The sequence below is a fragment of the Poecilia reticulata genome, chromosome 18 (genome assembly GCF_904066995.2).
Source record: "Poecilia reticulata chromosome 18, P_reticulata-male-v2, whole genome shotgun sequence".
Classification (NCBI taxonomy): Eukaryota; Metazoa; Chordata; class Actinopteri; order Cyprinodontiformes; family Poeciliidae; genus Poecilia; species Poecilia reticulata.
Genome location: NC_088847.1, coordinates 16,449,183 through 16,472,528, shown reverse-complemented (window position 1 = coordinate 16,472,528; position 23,346 = coordinate 16,449,183). Strand labels below are relative to the sequence as shown.

At 41.1% G+C, this 23,346-nt stretch overlaps 1 protein-coding gene across 49 annotated transcripts in view; it reads right to left on the bottom strand.

Annotated features, from left to right (window-relative positions):
- Positions 1 to 23,346, bottom strand: part of LOC103480676 (protein tyrosine phosphatase receptor type D) — a 455,017-nt gene that overhangs the window by 140,310 nt on the left and 291,361 nt on the right. The window contains exon 10 of one of the 49 annotated variants that reach the window (XM_008435747.3): positions 13,751 to 13,812. The exons of the other annotated variants lie outside the window; for them this stretch is intronic. The gene's annotated coding sequence lies outside the window, so the exon portion shown is untranslated. The remainder of the gene's footprint in view (positions 1 to 13,750; positions 13,813 to 23,346) is intronic. 49 annotated transcript variants of the gene reach the window in all.

Genomic DNA, 23,346 nt, shown 5'->3' with positions numbered 1-23,346 from the left:
CGAGCCCATGAAGATACGATTAACATTCAAATTCACGTCCAGTCACTCAGAAACACACGCACACGGGGCCCAGGGCTGGGCGCCATAACAGCCCAATGAAATATATTCAGATTAGAAAGGTGTCGCATTACTCTCCAGTCGGATGATAAATACGTGGTTAGCACCGTCATTAATCTTGCGGTCCTCCCCACCTCCCGCCTCCAGACACGGTGATGTAAGGGGAAGGGGGGGAGCGAGGGGACGTTGGACGGGGCTGCACCAGTGTGGCTGGGGCTTTTAATGGAAGAGGGGCACTGCTTATTCTGCTAGTTTTGAACAGCAAGTAGGGAAAGGACACTTCGACCCATTGAACTCATATCATCAATGTTAAAGGTCTGGGGTTTTTTTTGTTAGGTTTTCTTTTGAGTGATGAGATGCACAGTATATTTTCCACAGATTTTCAGTTGGACTTTGTTCAGGATATTTGTGGAATATTGAAACACATGAGTGTCTAAACCAGTCTAAACCATTACAATCTGTCCTTTGTGGTGTGTTTAGGGTCGTTGTTCTGCTGGAACAGCGTCAAGTGTTTTGCTGCCTCTAACCAGATTTCTTCCAGTATTTCCCTCCCATGCTTCGCTGTAAAGGCATATTAGGGTAGAGTTGTAGTAATGTGTTGTACTTTACTGTGTTTCCTACATGGTTTTTCAAGGGTAATGTCTATGGATTTCTTCCATAAATGAATTTCTTCTGGTCATTATTCCTGAAATGCCACATTTGTGAAGTGAACAATTAATAGTTATCCTGACAAAACATGGCAAAATCTGATGAAGTACAAGGGATGTGACTACTTTTGCAAATCACAGTAGCTTTAAATCTTCCTCTTTAGTTGTTAAATTTTCCTTGGACTCTGTCCATTGTGTCGTTCACATTCAGTTGGCTTTCTTTTCGGCTGCCGCCCTCTGGCCATATATTAATTTCTAAGCACACGACTTCCTGCTGCCACTCTCCCATCTTTCATCCCAGGGGTTTGCTGACATATTGCCCTGAATGGCATTTCATCATAAGTAGCCATTGTCTAGCCTAATGAGCAGCATGCATTAAACACTAGTGGGCTGAGAAGACAATGGCAGACTTGTAGAAGAGAGGAAAAAAAAAAAAAGTTAACGCACAATGGGAACAAGAGCAGATTCACCACCAGGAGCTTATGCAGCATATTCCTTCCATCAAACGCTGACTCGTGTCTTTGGGACGACTTCAGACAGACAGTCCAGACAGTGATATGCTGCCCTCACTGCAAACATCGCCCTAAGAAGGGGTCAAACATCAAGAGCTGACTTAATTAAATGTTGAATTGGCACCAGTGCCAGTTGTGTAAACGCAATTGTCATTTTCTTCGTGTTCCCCCTCGTGGTTTGTTTGAATATGGATATTGACTTAGAGAGTACATCTTTTGGATGCGTGTGTGAATGTCTAAGGAGGTTCCTCCTATATGTCGACACATGCAAGCTGAAGAAAATGGTGAGGATGAGCCAAGGCCATGAAAATGTTGAAAGATTGTCTTTTCATGACCCGCAGTAACATACCGATTCAACTTCGAAGTTCACTCACATCTTATTCGACGGTCACCGTTATTATAACCAGTAGTACTTTTATATAGTATTTTATATATTTTTTTCTTTCTTTGAGGGTTTCTTGCTCAGTTATCTTTAGCCAACTCCTAAAGCAAACGGTGGAAGTAATGAAAACAAATAGCACATCAACAGATGAATGACAGACAGCTGGTTGTTGAATGGATGGAGAGTTGTGTGGAGCTATTATTAGGCAAATAATGTCAGGAAAATTAAACTTTTCCCTATTTTTTCTCCCCTACTTTGAGATTTTTTCCACCAACTACTTCTCTCTGTTTTTTTTTTCTTTTTAGTTCAGGCTAAAGTTATTGAAAAAATATTGTGGAGCTGATCCTCTCATATTAAGGCCTTGTTTTCTTCCAGTAATCATCGAGACGAGACAAGTTTCATTCCCACCAAGACCTCCCGAGCTTGTAAACAGCCTTCCACTGACACCACTGTGTGAAAAGGGACAACATAAACACTAGAGTTTCATTGCGAGGTGGCTGATTAGCCCTGAAGGGGGCTGTAAAGAAATTCATGCCTTCTCCTGGGGTTTCCACTCATGAGCCCTTTGTTTAACTGGGATGAAAAACAACTCGATGCCTGCAACCTGGACGCCAGTGAAGAGAACGGTGCCACATTCAGGCACAAAACCCAGACAGAAATGATCCCACTCGAGCCGAGCCGGTTGTTTTACCACACTTTTATTGAATCTCTGTTGCTCCCCCCGCCGCCCCCCGCACCCCCTGGTCGCTCTGTGCCCCATAAAATGCTGGCGAGTAGATTGGGGCTGCCATAATGGTGGCACGATGCAGAAATAAACTATTTTTACAGTGGCAGACAAAGTGATGTGACCTGGAAAGGTTGTATGTTTGCTGGGATAATGACTGTATTTTAGAGACAGGCCTCAGTGTGAACTCTAATTACTTGTCTAGGGCCGCCGAGCTACATTGGTCTCCAACTTCTGGTAATGAAGTCCATATTAGCTCTGAGCATGAATGTTGCTGGAAATATCTACCGTGACTGCTGACTTGGGAACAAATTGTCAAGAAGATTTTAAAACTGTAATTAAAGTAATCCAGAAGCCAAGTGAAGAAGGTTGGCAGCAGAATTAAAGGCAGATTTTTAAGGAAAAACTGAGATTTTTTAAAAATGTTTTTATAGAATTTCTTTTGAATTCTGCAGAGCTGGCTCCAAGTAAACTTAATCACTGTGACACTTATTTCTCATAAATATGCAAATACATTACCAACATTATGAGCATGTTTATGGAAATTCTGTCTTAGAGCAACGATATGTCAGAAACCTCAAGTAAAACCTTTTAAAAACAGTCCTTGAGCAGAAGAGTGTGATGTTTTTTTTTTTTTTTCCTTTAGCAAAACATTTTACTAAAACAACATATTTGCTTGTCACCATGAATTTAACCACACAAAATGGCAGCACTCTGTCCCTTTCTCATCCATGTCGATGTCTTTTCAGTTTCCTGTGTGGTTAACTACGAAGCAGATAGAAAGGGGTCGTGGGTAGGGGAGTAGCTGTAAAGGATGGAAAACTATCCATGCAAACTTAATGAAATAATGTCATTAAAATGGCACAGCGGAGGTCTGGTTATACGGCTTGAAATATAATTTTACACTCAGGTCCCCCAGCGTCCATTTGCACCACTGGCCCACTAGTAAAACAGCCCTCAACAGACTGAGAGGCGGCAAGGGTTTGTGGGCTGGTTGGAGAAAAAAATAAAACATATATATTACTCGGGATATAAAAAAAAGGGGACAATTTTCAGGGGTTTAAAACAATGAAGGTCTGCTGGATTGTGACTTTGAAAGGCTCCTGTTTCCCCATATAAAGTGGTCAGGTCTCAATCAGAGATATCCTGAAATCAAGATATTTCAAGAATTGAAAAGGTTAAAATATCACAAAAAAAAGTATTTCTGTACCACTGGAGCTTAAGGTCCAGTTGATGACATGCCAGGATTACTTTATTGCAAGTTTTCTCTGCCGGTGGAAGCATACAGTAATGCTTTGCTGTCCCTCCCCCACCTGTTTACTGCTGGTCAATTGGCAGAAAAGAGGCTACTTTTGTAATTTCTTTTGCTTACAAAAAAAGGAAAATTTTGGCTGTTTAAAGAAGCACTGATTAGCTGTCCTCCACATATTGCTGTGTACTGTAGAACAAACATTACTATACTTTCCCCTGGCTTATAAGAAAGCAAAAAGCAGCAGTAAATACAAAGAGAGGTTGATTTTCAGTGTTTAAGACAATGCACGTTTGCTGGATTGTGTCTAAAACAGATGTAATTATCCACTGTACCGCTAGTGTAATTCTTTTCATGAGCATCCAGAGAAACTTGTACTAGATGTGTCATGTTTGGTGTCTTGGGTAGTCTCTCTGACAACAACAACAAAAAAAAAAATCAGTTGTGTACAGGTTGCCAGTTAGGAGGTTGCCAGTTTGACTCCAGGTTGTCCTGTGTAATGTGCCCTCGGGCAATTGTCTACAGATCTACAAATCAGTGTATGGATGTTTATCCAAGTGTGGGCAAATACAGGCATGCATGGTTGAGAGACGTTTATGATGTAAAAGCATTTTGTGTGGTCCATGAGGCTAGAACATAACTTGTAATACCATTTGCATAGCAGCCTAGATGCATGTCGTCTTGTTTCCCTGAAAGGAATCGTCAACAGCTGCTGCCTGTCGGTTTCCTGAAGAACTGTCTGATTTTGTAAAGTCAAAGGCGACCCTCAAACGGAGTTCGGATCAACGCTAGGCAACGGGATTCAGCCTTGTCGGTCTGGTCTAAAGTCTAAAACAGCAGGAATTTGAGTCGGGGCGCCCCGTAAACTACCACCCTCCCCTTGAAGAGGACCATATCAATCCATGTTGCATCAGCTGTCCTGTCTCACCTCTGTGTGGCCGCTTCCATTGCTGCTGACGTCCTTAATCTCTGACAGGGAGGCAACGTTTGTGGACTAACAGCTGGGAAATCTGTGCCCCCCGTTGCCCTTGCACTCCCTGCCAGCCTCTCCTTCTTCCCTCACATGCCCTGCAGGGTCAACTACTCCAGGCTAATAAAAGAAGCGGCCCTTGACTGAACAGCTGGGTTCGCTGCGATCTAAATCACTGAGAAGCACACCAAGTAAAAAGTCAATTTGCTATAACATACATCACATCTACGTAACGTTTTGGGGGATTTTGGGAGATAGACCAACATAAGATATTGCAAAGGTAAATTATTAAAGTGTCTTATCATTTGTGTGTGTGTGTGTGTGTGTGTGCGTGTGTGTGATAACCAAAATCTGATCAAGTAATCAACCAAGTAATTTCAAATTAAACCAACTGCTTTCAGATGTCACCCAATTAGCAAACAGAGTCAACTTGTGAGTAATTTAATCACCCTGCACACAATTTGAATTGTGGAGAAAGGCGGAGGCAGCATTAAGGTGTTGGGAAGATTTTCTTCAAAGAGGCTGGTCAGAGTTGATGGGATGACTTATCTACCACAATGGTACAACAAAATATCACAATAAAACGTAGTCTGTATCGCCCGCTTCTAGCAGGGGGATAAATACTTTAGTTAAAAAATAAAAAATAAAGGGGGGTTAAAATGGAGTAAGCAACAAAACAAAAGCATCCTTTGGTAAGAAGGGGGAAGGGAGCTGAGTGGCTCTGTTGTCCCTGGCTGTTCATGGCCTAACCAGCTAATCAATAGCCCAGAGAAACACTATTTCAACTGGTTCATTGAGCTCTCCGTGCAGCAGAAATACTGAGCGTGCCAACTCGGTCCGAGTTTTATCTTACTCAGCCTCTCCCTGCAGCTTTTGACGACAATGCAGATGGAAGCGGTGCATCTCAGCCCCTCACCGACGCAGGAACAGCAACTGGACTGGAGAGATACAGACTTCTACAGACGGAGACGAAGGTGGATATGGATTTTTGTATTTTAAAGCCTCCAATTCCAAAGCTATGAGGTCAAATGAGATGCTGACCTCACAAAGTAAATTCTCGCTGCTTCTTCTTGGGAAGGGAGATCCTCTCCTTGTTGGCTGGTGGTATTTAGGTCTTCTGGGAGCTGGAGTGTTGGAATGGCATCGTTTCTTTAACTCAGGGGAGGAGAGGGAGTGCTTCAAATGTATGTCGACCTAAAATATAACCGGTCACGCCTGACCTCCACTCTCTTTTATCCTGTTGAAGCTCGGTAGACATCTTTTCTAATTTCATGTGTGTGAGAGACTGTGTGTAGCGAGTATGAAAGACGGTTCCAGATGCTCCCAGCTGGCTGCTGCCCAGTGAAGCACAGACACGTCTGCCTGCCTAATTAGTGCATACACACTCACACATGCACGCACAGCCGACCCCTCCTCACCACTTCGTGTCCTGCTGTTTCAGTGGGTTTATGGTAGGCAGAACATATTCGCCCCCCTCCCCTCTTTCTCGTGTGTTTTATACAGGACACACACGCAGACAGCTAAACAAACAACCAGGGGCTTAATTACCTCGTAAGGGAGGCCAGGGGGGTGAGGGCTGCCGATGAGTCAGAGCGGAATAATGTAGGACGGGAGGCAACAGGAGATGCTCCGTTGTGTTTTTTTGTGGATTTTGATAAAAGCTGTGACTCAGTCGCAGGAATTATTCAGCTAAACTGATCTGCGACTTTGAGAAGTGTCAGGGTCCAACAAGCCCGCTTTCAACTTCAGCCGCTTTGTGCAAACACAAGGCTGGGGATTCTGGACTGCTTAGCTTAGAGAGAGAGAGAGAGGGTGGGGGGGGAGGGAAATGCAACAGAGGCTGATCCGAGATGCCATATGGACGTGCGTGCGTCCGCCTGTGCTTGCCATACTGACCTTTTCTTTAGGTGCCTAAAGAACGACGATGTACGTCGCTTACGGTGACACTTCCTCGCAGCGCAGCGTGTCTGACATGTCTTGGCAGCCTGTCAACACTCAGGCTGTGTGTGGTAACTTCACTTGTTCCAGCCTGGTTTATTTTAGTTTTGTAGGAATATACTTGTAATAAAAGAAAAGAAAAGAAAAAAAAAAACATTTCGAAATGCGAAAGAAAATCATATTCACAAAAATATTCATGACCTTTAATCTGAACTATAGACTTTGTCACACCAAGTGTAATTTATTAGGATTTTATCTGATAGAACACAAAGTACCGTATAATTGTGAAAAGAAAAAAATAACCTTTTTTGGGGCTTTCACATATATATTTATTGTTTTCCACAAATTATCAACAAAGCAGCATTATACATTTACACATGAAATATTGATCAGCCTGCTAAGACCAGTCAGTGTAGGTTGACACAACACCTGGATCAACAAGGACTTCTTTATCTTAAAATATGATCCAAAAAATCTGAAAAGTGTGGTGTGCATTTGGATGTACCCCTGTTATTTAGTTACTAAATAAAAACCCATGCAAGTAAATCTCCTTAGAACTCACTAAGTAAATAAACTTGTCCTACGTGTAATTTAATCTCGGTATAAATGAGGGCTCCTTGACACTTTGACACCAGAGTATCATACCTTAAAGACAACCCCAAATCCCAGAGGAGTCAAAAATGGAGGTTTGGTGAGATTTAAAGAGGAGAAGCAAAAGCAAATGAGGTGGATTAGCATTAACTGATGGTGTCATCCGAAATCACTGTGTAATATGGTCTCTGCTGCAGCAAGTAGTCAGTCAGAAGATTACAGATTTGTTGCAAGACTGACTGCTACCAGAGGTTCTTCCTGCCCACAGCATCACCATTGACAACAACTCTTTGTTGTAACATTTAATTTCCCTCTGGGATAAATATAGTACTCTTGAATTTAAACCTTAATTCAATTAAAAACTGAATCTTATCACATTCCCATACTGTTACAGGGTGGTGGCAGCATCATGCTTGTTTTTTTTTCCCCCAGAAGGGACAGGCAAGTCGGTCAGAGTTGGTGGGAACCCCAAGCACACAGTGAGAGCTAATCTTTGACAAATATGAGGCAAGACAGGACATTTGATGTTAACAGCTCATTTTCCTCCAATCTGACTGAACTAGAGCCATATTTGCTGCCAAGCGGGGCAAATACAAAAACTCTGTTGTTAAATATATTGAAAACCATCTGTCATTTTCTTCCTTACAATTTAGGTGACAAAATGTGAGCAAGCTGACAAGGGTATGAATACTTCTGCAAGGCAGTTACCCAACATGCCAGGTAACAGTGAAAACACTGTCAGCTACAAACTAAAATTGGATGAGCGCAAGCATCAAAATACAGCAGTGTTGCAATATCAGTGGGCAAGGTCTAAAAGGGTAAACGCTAGCCTCAAACCGTTGCACATGAAACCGGTGCCAAATGCGGAGACTGAGGAGGGCAGGCGGGAGGTCTGGGGCAGCGGTGCAGCTGAGAAAGAGATCCCAAGGTCAGCATTATGTGGCAAGCTGGTGAAGGGAGAGAGGAGCGAGGTGGTGCGGACAGATGTCAAAAGTGATAAGCGTCAGGCCTGACAAGCTCCAGTTTGGCTATCACTTACTACTCCACAGCCCGGAGTCGGCCGGTGCCAAGACGATGCCAACGCCTCCCTGTGACGATCAGCGCCTCCGGAGGTTGTGCAAAATGGCTGCTGCCATGCCAGTGCATTACCACGATTCACTAGCTCTGCAGTTTTTTGGTGTATGCGTGTGTGCGTGGGGGGGTGGGAGTGCGTGTGTGTGCGTGTGTGTGTGTGTTTTCCTCCCTCCTCAGAGGAAGTGCCATCTGTGAGTGACAGCGGGGCCTCAGCCATTTATTCTGAATGCAGTAAACAAAGCTGCCATTTCTGCATTTTGAGGCACTGGCTGCTTGTATATTACCGCTTTTGCAAGGCTGTTTGTTGTCACGAGAGATATTAAACACCATGTGATGTATATCCATTCTCTCAAGCCAAGCAGCGGGGGCAAAATAAATCCTCATTTTCACAATTGAGAGTAGGCTGGACAAAAAAAGGAAAAAAAAAGAAAAAAGAAATCCAATACACAGGAGAGTGCTTGGTCTTGCTTTAAGGAGGAGGGAGAGAGTGAGCGAGGGTCACTGGGAAATAAATCCATATCAGGCTATTTACTATCATATTCTATGGTCATCGATGAGCTGTCAAACCATTTATTTCAGAGTCCGAGCTGCACGGCAGAATCATTTTCCAGGGAACTTTCTCTACATCCACAACAAATAATGAATAACTCCCAAATCGATGCAGTGTGCTTTATTGAGCTCGCACGCTTGATTTAAGTTTGGCACCTGGCCCAATTGTTTTTCATTTGCCCGATATGCCAGTCTCTCCCTCCTTTGTCCCCCTTTGTGTGGGGCTAAAAGAGGGCCTTGAATGACGAGGGCATGTTTGTGTGGGGCGACCCATAATAGAAAAGACTCAATGTTGTTTTCCTTTTATTTGAGGATGGCAACGCAGCTCTATTGCACCCTGCCAGCTCCATTGAGTCACAGTTTGAAGAGAAGAAAACCCAGTTTCATCAGAGTGATTTGACTGTTGAATATAGTGAGACTGTAGCAGCATGAATCAGAAAACATCCGGCACCCTCGATCCGCGTTTCTCAATGGGCCTGCGGGTCTCTCAATGAAATCCGCCTTGGCAGAGCCGCATCGATCCGGGTCAAACACCCTCTGCTGTTACTCAATGGTGCTGAATAAAAATCACGGCCGGAGTGGGGGGGACAGTAAGTCTTCAGAAAGGGTGAGGTCAAGTGCTTTGACCCGCAACGGGAGGCCAGAATCCATCATGCAAGGAGAGTTGCACTAACGAGCTTTGATGCACAAGAAAAATTTCTTTCCAGAGAGAAAGGAAATACTCAGATAGACTCGTTACCTAAATGATGTATTTCAATTGTTTACTTCAGATAATTACATCTGCTTTTCAGCTATCAAAGCCCCAACATTTAGAGTATTAAATTGGACCAATATATATATTATAAATTCAGGACAGAAAGCATCCGACTTCACAGTTGTTAAGCACACAGGCATTCTCCTCCACTAGAATTGTATCAATGAAAAGTTAAGAGAAAGAAAAACCTATGGAAAGAGCAACAAAAAAAACATTGTGAAATGATCCAAAAGTCAAATTATTCCTTAAAGTATAAAACTTTGTTTTTAATGCATTTGTAAAATGTATATGCTTCACTATTGAGAACCTCCTTTGTAGGCTCCACAGAAGGCTGAGGCTTCATAAAGATTTAATTTCTGGCTTCCTCCACCCTTCGCATAAAAAACAGGGAATCCTAAATGCCTCAGCATGAGCAAATGACTACCAATCCTCTCTGACCCAGTCGACTGCGCCATCCTCAGGACCTCCTCCTGGGTCACATGTTGGCAAACAAGAAAAGCATATTGATTACCCATAAACTCATTAAGAACTAAGAGAAGGAGCTTCTGCAGTGTCACAACAATTTGTTTCTGTCAAAACAAAAGCTCAGCAGCGGGATTGCTTTCGCAGATTCAGTTCGCACTTCCGCCCTTTTGAACTCGGCGTTCGGCAAAAACAAGACACGCCTTCGTTCCGCGCGGACGGAGTTCGTCACCAGCCAAGCCAGCTCATGTTTCAACCCGTCAGGTGAAGGTACTACGGCGAGCTCGTCCACTATATTCCTGCCAGCGTTTGCCTGCTTTGGGACAGCTGCCATTATTTTGCAAAATGAGCAAATGATAACAGTGTCATATCTGCCGCTCGTGTCGTGCATCTGTTATCCCTGATGTTGGCTGGCAGCTGACCAGAGCGTCGCTTTGTATTCTCCCCACATTTCCTGCTTGATCTGTAGTCTACGGTTGTGAAATCCAGCTCTAGATAATTAAATCCAATTTAGCTTTTTTCCCTATTAATTCTTATTTCCTCTTATTAAATCTTGCATAAACAACATTCCTTTGTGCCAACTACTAATTTCCTTTGGAACCCCAGCTTTTCCAGTAGGAGTCAGAAAAATGCAAACACCCAACATGGACATGAATGTCATATTAATTTGGTGCCTATAATGATTTATTTGAACTGCTGAAGGAACTCTGAAGATCAAAGAATTAGAGTTGTGGAAACCATTATTAACAGCTCTAGATGCAATTGGTTTAAACATTTAAAAGTTAGTGCGAGTTCTTGACATTTACTTATACAACTTTTGTAGAGGTCTATCGCTACATGGACTTTAAACAAAACCAGTTAGGATTTTGTTTTCCAAGAAGATCAAGATCCTCTAAAGTTTAAACCAAGTAACTGGAAATTGCTGATACTCTAGCCGTGTTCCAAAACTAATATGCAGCAACCATTATTGTCAAGGTAAAATACGTTAGAAGCTGTCAGAGGAATTAAAGTTTCATCTACGCAGCCCAAACATTCCAACAAAATCATCAGAAGCTCAACATACAGATTCATTCATATTTGTGCTGTATTAGTCGTTTTGTCTACCACCAGACCCCCGTTAGAGGAATATTTCCCCCCTGTTTAACATTCAAGGCGTTACTCTTGCTCAGCATACTATCGACTTGCCGCCAAGTTGTTGCCCCCTTTGCACCCGCTGCGCCACGTTCCCCTCTCAAGGCGAGGCAAAGGATGTGCCTGAAGATGGAGATAACAACTGAGGACCTGGACAGTTTCTGTTATCGTGGCTCAGCTATTAATAAGATCGCCTCTGTCCCGAGATTTGCTGGACTGCGTTGTTATCGTATTTTGGGGGACAATTTAAAAATGAAACGGCTCTGGAAATGTGGCGCAACTGTGACAAAGAGGTGGTGGTGGGCAGGCTGGGGTGGAGGGGGCTTAAAAAATGGAAAGAAATGATGGGGCCGTGGGTGTCAGTGTGGGTAATGGAAAATAATGGCCAGCAATTTATAGTTGCCATTCTGACCAGCGCCGAATGTACTGATGCAAGAGATCGAATTTTAATGTCTGCGTTCCATCACTTTGCACAAACTACCGCTGTTTAGGGCCGCTGCCAAACAGTGCATGGATGTATGGATGGGGGTTATCGTTGAGCAGTAATAAACTGGGCAACGCTCTATAAACACTTCCCTTTTTGCTGTGTTTTTGTGATTCATGCGTACGCCGGAGCATGCTAAAGAAACGCAGAACAACATTAGGCAGATTTGACAGTCATCCCATCTCCACCTGCAGCCATTGTAATATATAAACGAACAACGGAGAGGAAGGAGGATGCAAATGGAGGCCACCTGCTCCTGTGAGGCCATTGGGGAATATGGAAGCCCATCAGTGTTTACCCTCGTCCGACAAGAGTTAATCTAATCTCTCTTCTCTGCTCGCTCCTCTAGCCGTGCTCCCCCGGTGTAAAACAACTCAGGAGACGAAACAACACATCTAGATGCAGCAGAGTCCCAGGGCTCTTTGCTGGATTCGTCCTGTTCATCATAGAGCAACCAAAGAGGTTCTATAGTTTTTACAACGGATTCCAAAATGGCCAATAATGAATGATTGATGAATGCACTTCTTAGCTGTGTTCCAGAAATTCAGCTGTTGATGACATTTGTTTTCAATAAGGAAAAATCTAAAAGTGTTAAAGATTGGTAGTACACCCCAAACAGAATTCATCTCCAAATACTGGCAGTGAGTACTTCGGTAAACGTTGGTGCTGTATTTGATTCTTATTGATGTTAACTCACAAGACGAGACACAATATTGAGTCCACAAGAACGAGACGGGACGATATTTTAATATTACTTCAAAAATCAATTTTATGCTACTAAAAGACCTTCATTCTCCATTCCTATCGATTTTGCCACAAATTCAGAAAACTGACACTCTTTCTTTCTTATCTATTTGAAGCACTATCCTTAAGATAGTGTTTTAATCTAAACTACAACATTTACCACTTCCTGGTTGCTATTGGCAGGGAATACTGTGAATGTAATGCTGAGCAGATTTTAAGGTTCTTAATTTTGGTTTCTAAAAACACCAGCTGACCTAGTCTTATATACTATATAAACTTTCTCTATTAAACATAAAGTAAAACAAGTATAACCCAATGCCACTGGAGTAATAGAGAATGTTGGTCCATTCAAAAGCAAAAATGTATTTAGTCTAACTTCTAAAGTTTATTTAGACAACCAATGTTTTAACATGTGGTACAACATCTTTAATTTGTTGCATCTGTTTAGGCATAATAATACTTTTACTTGAACTTAATTTTATGTGATATTTCACATTTTAACGACTTTTATTTGTTTTTACTTATGCTCATATGTAATTATTGCGTTATCCACAACAAAAACTGTGTTTATTAGTTCTTTGACCTCCTCATAATACAATCACTGTTTAATTTAGCGGGTTTTTTTTTTGTTTGTTTTTTTTTTAGCTGCAGGTCAGTTTGCCCGATCACAAATTCATAACCTCATTTAATGATTTTATGCTTTTTTATCTTATCTGCAGACAAACAGTTTCAGCTGTTTTGTATCAGTTCGTTTTGCTTGACAGCCATGTTGAACAATTATAGAGATAAATTATCATAAACATACTCAAATCCCTGGTAGTATTGGATTAGATGTTTGTTATGAAGATTTCAAATAACACCTTGCACCAATTTTGATCAAACCAAAACAACAATGAGCAAACTCTAGTTAGTAGATATTACTTATTGGCGTCACAAGCCAACTTCTTCCAACCATTGATCAGTTGTCAAGGAGGGTACAGACCGACTCATTTTCTGGATGAAACTTTTTCTTTTAGCAGATGGCTACCTAACATGTATAAAGTCAGGTACCAGAAACAATTAAAAATGTTTCGAACACTCTAACAAACCAGCAACTGACCTCATCTAGTCTCCAACAGCAACTGCAGGGGTAGAGCGAGGAATAATAAGGTCATCAGGAAGCAGGGATGTTAAAAGACTGTGTTCTTCAATTTAGCTCCATACAGACTGTAAATAGCTGCAGTAGATGGATGGATAGAGGAGCTTCATGACTAACTGTGGGAACTGCTGTCATGAGAAACTGTGATCTGGCTCTCTTTATGTCGTGTAAATGCGAGCGCAGCACAGCTTGACTGAACAGGAAAATGGCTTGTGATGAATGCCATTCAAACAAAAACTGAAAGGGAAAAAAAGCATCTAAACAGCAGGTCTGCAATGAAATACAGAAATTACAGATCAGCTGTGACTCATGCTCCTCGGTGTTGGGTTTTTTATTAAACTCACTCATTAAGATCAGACTGCATTGTCAGTTTCCTCGGCTCCGAGCGCAAACAGCAAATAACCACCTATAGGGCACAAGAGGCAGAAATCAGCCGCATACAATTTTCCTTTTCTACGCCGCGTCGTTTTCAGCGTTTCACTCCTGACGTCAGGCTTCTTAATGAAGACGGTGGAGCCTTTTTCTCCACGCAGCCAGTCTAAAGATTTTATTTCACTGCTTCCACAGCTTGCCTTATTTCACTGCGGCTTAATGAGAGTCGTTTGGAATAATAGGCTTCCATTGAACGGAAGGCATCTGCATCCACACAGCCCTAAATGAGTGAGCTAATTTACAAAGATAATCACCTCTCCTGCTGTGCTTTTATGCAGAGATGCTGTAGATTTTTACCGTTGGATTTAATGAAGTCAGAAATTAAATTCAGTCCTTCGGTAAAATGCCAAAAGTGTCACTAAAAATGTGTCTATAGGTCATAAAAGTAAGTGTTATCTGCACAGACGTGGCACCTAAACTCAGGGATTTAGGGTGTTTTGTTTTTTGTTTGTTTGTTTTTAAAAAAAAAAGATATTCTAAAAAGATGAAGGTTTTTAAATCAGGTTTTACCATACTCTCCACAGCTATTACCACCCCAGGTAAGGATGTGTAAAATAAATCTTTTGGGCTTCTTTTTTATTCCAGCAGCATGAAGTCACATGGAAAAACTTTAATTTGACCACATTTATTGAGAGTGGGTAATTGTTTTCAACAAAATCACTGGTGTCATAACTATTGGAGCTCATAAAAATTGCTATAAAGTAAATGTATTTGAAGCATATGTGTAATTTAATCCATAGCTGAACCAGTTTTGAGGCGATGCACACTGCAATATAAGAAGGTATAAGAACGACACTGAAACTATTTTGACCTTTTATTACTGCATGAGTGTCACAACACTGTGTGTGACAGAGCACATTTTAACCATTCTTAGCATGTTTTAACATGGCCAGCTTTGTTAGCCTAAAGAAAATCTATTTTCCCTTCAAGTTTTACTTCCAAAAAGATCACTGCTCAGTGACAGAGGTTGAAAGGTTGAAAGCTCAAAAGAATCAAACACTACAACTTTCCAGCACTCTTGTCATGTTATCAGCTAAAAGTCTTGCTCTTTCTCGCTTTCCCACAGCCTCAATAAAGACTCCAAACATGTCTCAACACGTTGCAGAAAAAACAAACAAAAAACCAAAACAGATTCTTTTCAAATAGTTTCTCACATCTCTGCGCTTACAAAAACTTAATTTTGAATCCTCATATTACCGTCACGTCATCACGCACATGATTTGCCAAATATTTCCTGGTTTTCCCTGGAAGCTGTTATTGCACAGATAGCGAAGATACTAACAATGATCTTGTAAAAAGGGGGCAAAATCATTCACTCATATATTTTAAAATTATACAGCCACAATGGCTGCAATCAATCCAGATATTCTGTATTCAATTCTGTATTCACACGACTGATTCTAAAACTATTGGAGTCTTGAGTTTCTGAGGAGCAAATTGATTTCTCAAACTTGCTTTTTTTCCAACTTTTAATAATATATAAATTCTTGTTTTCCAGCAGTTATGATATGGGATGATATTTCACGTTTAACTTATGTAAGACACTCTTCAAAACAGGCTGAACAAAACTTGCAACTCAACAAGTAAAGCAGATGTACGTTGATCTTCTTAAATGAGATCATAATAGCCACTTGCCTAAGCTTGCTTAAATCTACAGTCAGAGCAATAATTGAACAGCACATATCTAATAATAACCTGTACAGCTTTATTATATCAAATTGTGCAAGAAAGTGCTAGAAATGTAATTTCTTAGATTACAAGAATAATGTTCTTAAATTGTGCTGTTGGCAAATCGTTTAGCTCTTAACAATAAATGATCATTAAACCTATAAAACTGCATATAAATACTTTAAGTAGAAGTCATTCAGTACTACAAAGAAAACTTTAAACAGTCTGACTTAAACATTCATGCAAATGCAGCAACGTGAAAATAACTACCAACACTTTTTAGCCTCCCCAAGAGAAAGCAATGAGATTTCTTTGAATGTTGAGTTAATGACGTCCGAGGCACAGTTAAAGAATGAAGATAAACTCTTCTGCCTCCCTCTCTTCTTTCTCTCTCCCTCCTGTTATTCCCCGGCCAGTGTGCGCGTGAGCGTTTTCACGGATGACACAAAAGCTGGGGCGTCATGCAGTCACTGCAGATGGTAGATATGAGAACGAAGGGAGAGAGAGAAATAAAAAAAAAACACACGGAAGCGGATATGAAGGGAGGGAGAATCTCTTCTGAAACGACATGGACCATTCTGACAGAGTGAAGCCCTGTCCTGTCAGAACAAATGGGAAAGGTCACACACTGACAGTGTGGTAATGTCCCGTTCAATGAACTACACTCTCTGTTATTTAACTTCCCACTTTGGAGTCAGCTAACTTGTCTTAAAAAAAAAGTCATGCCCTTTTATTTCTGTAAAGGTTGCTCCGGAGGCAGCCACAAGCAAAAAAAAAAAAAAGGGCGAGCTGTTTATCTCCGCTTTCCCCGTTTTTCTGTTTTAAGCAGTTGGACTTGGAGCAAAACTGTCAGTAATTTGGCAACATTTACAGTACCGCCACTCCTCCCAGCTCTGTTGGAGTGGCTGTTTAAAAAATAAATAAAATAAAAAAACTGTAGACAATATGAAAGCAGCAGCAGCAGAGGTTAATTCCCTGGTGCAGTGCTATCAGACTGGCAGTCCAAGCGGAGGAGCAGGACGACAACAAGGCTAGCTGCTAGCTTTGTCTGTAGATTATCACAATGGACGGCCGGGACGGTGTCCAAATAAACGGCGGAGGGTGAGAAGATGGAAAAGAAGGGATTACATTGTAATGTGTTTTCATGGCTACCAAATGAACCCTCGTATCGACTGTGACACAGCACTGAGGACACACACACACACACACACACACCCTCTTCCAGGACTGTCGCAAGAATAAAAAGCAGCTGCAGCAAAAAGGGAAATTCATTTGAATATTAAAGCTCGAGGGCCACATCCAGCTTTGGCAGCTAAAATGTCATCCAGCCGAATATTATTAATTTTTCAAAAGTGCATTAACTGTCTCATTGGTTTAATAATTCTACAATTAAGGGTGTTGTAAATGACACCTTTTCCTCATAGGCCAGAGGCAACCCATCAAAATATGGATGTTTGCAGTTAATTTCTCGTTTCAAAGTCTGCATCAATCTCAGTTTCAGCGGCAAAACATTGCAGAACGTTTATTTTTACTTCAAGCTTTCTCTGATCCTCATCTCAGTTTCAGTACCAGCCATCTTGCACTTTTTTTTTTTTTCCAATTTCCATTTCATTCGTATCAAATAAGGTTTTTAAAAGCCTTTTCTTAACCTGGGAAACTGGGCTCATGTTTAATTGCAGGAATTCATGATGTAATCTAATAAGCATGTAATATTAAACTCAAGAGAGATGGGAGTGAAGCAACAAAAAGGAGGAGGGCAGAGAAAGGCATTCCTATTCTCGTACAAATTCTCCTTTTCTCACAGTTTGACCCAAGCATGCAAAATGATGTGATGGTGTCCAGTTGCAAGAAGGTCTAAAACACTCCTGGAATGTTTCTTTAGGGTACACAGACATGAGAGAAAACATGCGGAGACAAGGTAGGCTGAGGCAGGCTTGGGATCTAGGATTACAGTGCACTGCACCTGACATCGACTTCCCCTCGACCGCAAGAGGAATTTGATGGAAATTGTTTCAACAAGAGGTCACAGAAGGTCTTATTTTAGACAGTCTCTTAACTGTGCTTGAATGCAGGCTTTAAATAATCTTAAAGGCGAATTCTTTAAAGCTCAGCTAGGGATGTCTAGGGATTGCTTTTTTTTTTCACCCTTGTATTATTGTAAGTGTGGGTTAATCTGTGTCAGCAACTCAAACCCCTAAACCGTGAATGAGCTAGACTAAAACATAAGTTTTGGATAAAAGGCAAGATACATAATCCAATTATAAAATCAATGCAAAAAATATTTATTGTTTTGTAAGATTCAGAACTCTCATTTAATTAATGAAAGAAGGAATCACGTAAAAATGTAAATATTTAGACTAGGCTTTTTTTTTCTCATGTTGAGCCATTCTACAATCTAAAATTTACATTTTTTCCAGTTTTCAAAACTACTTAAAAAAAACAACTGCAACACTTTTCTTTGATGGTTTAAAGTCCTTTTAATGAGATGCCTGAGAGATCAATGTTTTCTCCATTGTACTGATTAACCAGCTTTTACAGTTTGGTAACTTGTGATAGTCTGATAAAAAGAATGGTAAATAAACTAGATAAATCAATCTCTGTTTCAAAATCAAAACACTACATAATACATGTAAAAAATGTGACACCTTGAGTAATCCATCTGACGTCGAGATATCTTTTTGGTTTTACAGCAACAAACGGATCTTTGTGAAACATTAAACAGAAGAACTTCTACCAATGTTTAAATGTGCTTGAAAAATTGATAGGGTTGGTGAAATGAGCTAACTAAATTTGATTCAGTAACTTTGATTAAGTTGAAATTGGACAGTACCCGTTTCTGGTCTACATACAAAAAGGCAAGGCAATGTCAGCAACCTGAAATAGCCATAAAGAAGTGATCTCTATGGACATCCAGAGTTTGGATGGATAAAGTCAAACGACAACTGTTTTCATAAAACATTGTAATCCAATATGCTCAATGTCATTTTTTGTACATCATCTTCAAGTGATTTTATCATCACTTTAATTTTAGGCTGTTACTATTCCATTTAAGTGTGATTTTGACCACTAGATAGCAGCACAACCTACACACTTGACCTTCAAGCAGCTTCAACCTCCTTCATAAATCATTTCCCACCGCCGCCAAATCTTCACGTTGAATTTATCATGATGTCGATCCTTGGTGTACACGGAGACATGAATAACTTTGACTTCATGCGGATTTGTATGTAAAGCGTTTTTGCGCGGCCCGTAACTCGGTGCTATATCCGCCGACTTGAGCGATTCTGCATGAACTTCACATTAGCGTAACTTAAGTCTGCTCAACAACTCTGGCTAAAACAGACACTCTATGTTTAACCGCTGCCATCTTCCCTCCCAGCGGATTTGCGAATCTCCACGGCCAAATATAGTTAATTGCTCCTTGGGACTTGTAAACGTTGCCAGAATCCCAACTCTGTGTTTAATGATCAGCATTAGGTCATTTATCTGTAAATACCCACTCTACATGAATGGTTCTGTGTTGGAATATACGCATCTAAAGATATAAATACATTGTGGAGGTGTGAAGGGGTCATGTACGGCATATTCTTTTGGCCTGCCTAAATATAAACAAGTCCCATCTGCATAGTGTTAACTGTAACAGGGTGATGCAACTCTAAGAAACCCCTCTGAAATAGTTCCTAAAATATACATGAAAAGGGATGTGCCAGATGTACCCATTCTTCTCTGTCTGAAGACCCAAACACAATCTTGAGTCATCATCCTTAAAATATCCCGACATCGTAATGAAAAAGGGAAAAAAAAAGAATAAATAACAAAAAGGCTAGAGGTGTCAGCATTGCTAGTGTGTTTAAATCAGCAAATTCTTGCTTATTCTTGTGTAAAAAAAATGAAATGTTTCTTTGCAGGTTTTGACAGGTTGGCGGAAGAGACGGGACAAGAAAAGCTGCAGCTCACATTAATGTCTAATACTCACTCATTACTTTCCCACACAGAGCCACGTTCCCCCTGGGCAAACATTTGCTTTGCAAAACGCATGCATGAAATTCTTGAGACCAGGCTCCCCCACGAGACTCTAAATAATAGATTACCAGCACAGCATCCAGTCGGCACTATAACTTCAGCCCCAACTGTCTGGCCTCATTAGCGTGGGAAGTGTAAAAGATAGTCGGATGCCAGTCCAGGTGAAGGGGCTCATCTCTGGCCTTTGGCACCCTTAAAGAGAATATATGGCGTCTTTCTGTGTGCCGTTCATCCTGTAATCCACAGTTGTGCAGCTGAGCTCCCGGAGGCAAACGAATGGTAGCAAACAGCAAATAAGAGGGGAGGGAATTGAGTGAGAGGAGGGAGAAAGTTGCACTACGAGGCACCGACAACAAAGGAAGGAGTTCAAACGTGGCAAATTCATACGTGAGCAATGAAAGATGGCTTGGTTTGGGCTGCATGGGCACAACCAAAGGTGACCTAAGCCATTTTCGTCTCCGATTGTTCCCACTTCTCCCCTTTCTAACTGCTCCCCTCCCTTCATACTTTCCTTTTTTTTTTTCTTTCGCCCCCTCCCACTGAAGCTCGGTCTTTCTCGCCCTCTCTCCCCATGTCTTCTTCCAAATGGCAGTCATTATGCCGGACATGAAAAGTCATTTTAGTTCCGCCTGGCTTCTTCAAAGCGGCTCGCTATAATTGCTGATTGAGTGGAGAGAGAATGCCGGGGTTAGGCAGAATTTAAACATTGACTCCTAACCTTGCAGCAATCTGGAAATTTAATTTTGATTTATACAAAGGGGCGGGAGAACACAGGAGGAATAAAGACTAGAATATATTTACACCAGATTGATGCCAAATCGGTTCGCACGCTGTAGTCCCGACTTTACGTCTAAATTTAAACATCTCCCTTTGAACATTTGAAGGGACAGCATGCTTCAATTCTGGCGCGACTTCAGGAAAACACTTCCAAATTATGAAAAATCCGTCCCCTATTAAATGCATTCCTCAGTCGTGAAATTGCTACGAGCCAATGTCACTGCACTTTGTAATAGAATTCTTTCCCCTTTGCCAATCCCAATACGAGTTTGGGGAAAATAAAAAAAATGGACACCAAATGCAAATCTTGAGCTTTGTTTCAAATAATCCTCATTTCGTTCTAGGTTCTGTGCATCCCAATGACAAAAAAAGAAAAAAAAAGAAAAGAGAAACGTTATGTAACTGGTCACAAACCTATTCACATGTTGAATTTGAGCAAGAGGTAATCTGGATTATTTGTCTGCAAGTTTTACACATCTACAACATAAAATTCTTAAGAGACGACTGAGTGACTTATGGCACATGATATGCATTGATTTAAGCTATTTCATTTAAGTTTTGAGCTCTGCCAAGATGGTGAGAACATCCAGGAAAAAAGCATGAGCTAACCTCTCAAGCCCACATACAGAGTTGTCTAGAGGTACTTTCCCCATTAGGCAGGTGGACAGGAATGCAGAAGGATGCCACATGCTATCTATGCTAAAGCTACAAGCTAACACTACCACACTGATATTTGAAAAGGTCAAATTAATGAATCTGCAGCAGTGAAGCAGAAAACTTCCTGGACGACGCAAGGTGACGCTAAATGTTTAAATATTAGCTTCTACGGCACGAGTTTAACGAAGGACACCGTTAATCAGTTGGCAGCTCAGTGGGCTGTGAAATAATGAAGAAATAAAAACAGAAATATAGAAATCGTACATGGTTGCTGCCGAATACATTTTCATGGAACAGATTCCCGTTTTCACTGTTGAAAACATGTTTTGAAACCACCTGATCCAAGTTTATTTTGCTAGATGTTTCTTTGTCTGAAAATCTCAATTTTGTATTAAAAGCAAATTGATAAAGTGGAAGCCCAGATTGGCTCAATAAAGCTAAACAGTCAGAATAAAACAATTTCAAGATTAAAATCAATCTATCTAGCTAGCTCACACATACATACACGGTTGTTAAATAGTGTAATAGTTTGATGTGTGTGTGCATGTGTGTATGAAAACTCCCTGTTTACTTGTAGCCACCAGCCTGGCCAGGCCTGTCTTCCTTGCACTTATCTCTTGCAGCCTTGTATTTTGCACAGCAGGAAGCGTAATTGTTCTTGGAACGGGGCTATCAACCAAAGCCTCCATTTTTGACTTCTTTCTTTGAAGACCTTCTTCATAACAACCCCTGTTTTTTGGGGGCTTTTTTTTTCTTTCTTCTGCCTCTTAGGCTCTAACTGCAAAGTGCCTCTGAACAGAAGTGTTTTAGTAAGTCGTTCACAGTCGATGGAGAATGGGGTAGATGATTTGAAAATAAAAAAAACATAGTAGACTCTCCTCACCGAGCATTTCAGCTAGCAAAAGCCCCCCACTCCACCCGTCCCTTTTCCAGTCCATGAAACGTAACTCTCACGTAGTCTCTGGCGAGCAGAAACAAATTCTGAAAACTGTCATACTTTAATTGAAATTCCATCACTTGTGTGGCTGCCATTGTGGAATAATTTGATAAAGCTGTGCGACATGAATGCACAGAGCTACCCGCCACTTTCATTTCTTTTCCCTGCTTTTATTTCCTCATTTATCTGGCTATGCGGATGAACCTCGACCAATTCTACCCTCAGCCTTTTAAAAAGTAATTAAGATGATGGAAGGTGAGACAATGAAGAGGACATAAAAGGAAGTACCATTTTGGGATTAGATCGGACTATCACCTTCTTTCTTGCATTGTTTTATCCACATAATTAAAATTCTTCTTATTTAGCCAAGACCAAACTTTTTCAGTACCCTGAGAGTTGCTATTGTGGGACAATCCAAAAAACGTGGGGAGTCAATAGAGGGATTAGAACCCAGTGTCACTGACCCTGATCCAAATCCATACCAGCATACTTGCTCTCTTGCTTATGCCTTCACAACTGGCTACAGGAATTTAGACTCCATCATATGGTCTGAAACCTAATCTGTGACCAAAGGGACAGCTGGGACAAAAAAAGTGGTTCTCTCTGCTTGCTTCCTAGGCTACACAAGACCTGGAGGCAGACCCTAAGGCAAACTAAATTGACTGGCACTTGGGCTTCATAATTTAACATGTATGGATGGAAGATTTCACAGACGTTGATGCATGTTATGCAGTGAAGATTTAGAGCATTTTTACAAACTTTTAAGGAAAAAAATATAGATGGATGGACGGACGGACGACCGGAGACTTAAGGCTGGAGAGGTTATTGGATTGGTAGATATATATATATATATATATATATATATGTATACACTGATTATTGTTGGATGGAAAGATAAATGGTCAGATGGCTGAATTAGATAAACAGTGGGAACACTGAATTGAGTCTCAATTTACAAGTACTTCATTCTCCATTTTTCCATATTTGGTCTCGGTCTGAAAAATAAAACGCGTTCCAATCTCATCTACATGCTTTCAGACTGCAGGACCACCTGAACGTAGAGCTCGAGACGTTTTCTTAAAATGATATTATTCAAACATCAACAATGAGGTCAAAAGTTTCACATAAGAAACAAGGCGAAGATCAAGTTCAGCCGCAACCTTCTGCTTCTTTCACGGCCCATAATATTTACGCCTCAGCTTTTTTTTGCCCCGACAGGGTGATGGACAGTAGAGGTTATTTTTGCCTGGGCGTGAAAATAGGCTTTTTATTATTCCAGCCCAGTGGCAACTTGAATATCAATAATAAAAAAAGAGCTGCTCACTGTTCCCTCTATGTGTAAAACCAATGCCCCGTAGCGGTGGTTTTTATCAAGCAACCCACCCTTGACGCTAGTTATGCAGTACTAGAGGTTACGGGAGGAAATGCTTGCCAAGTAAATAAATG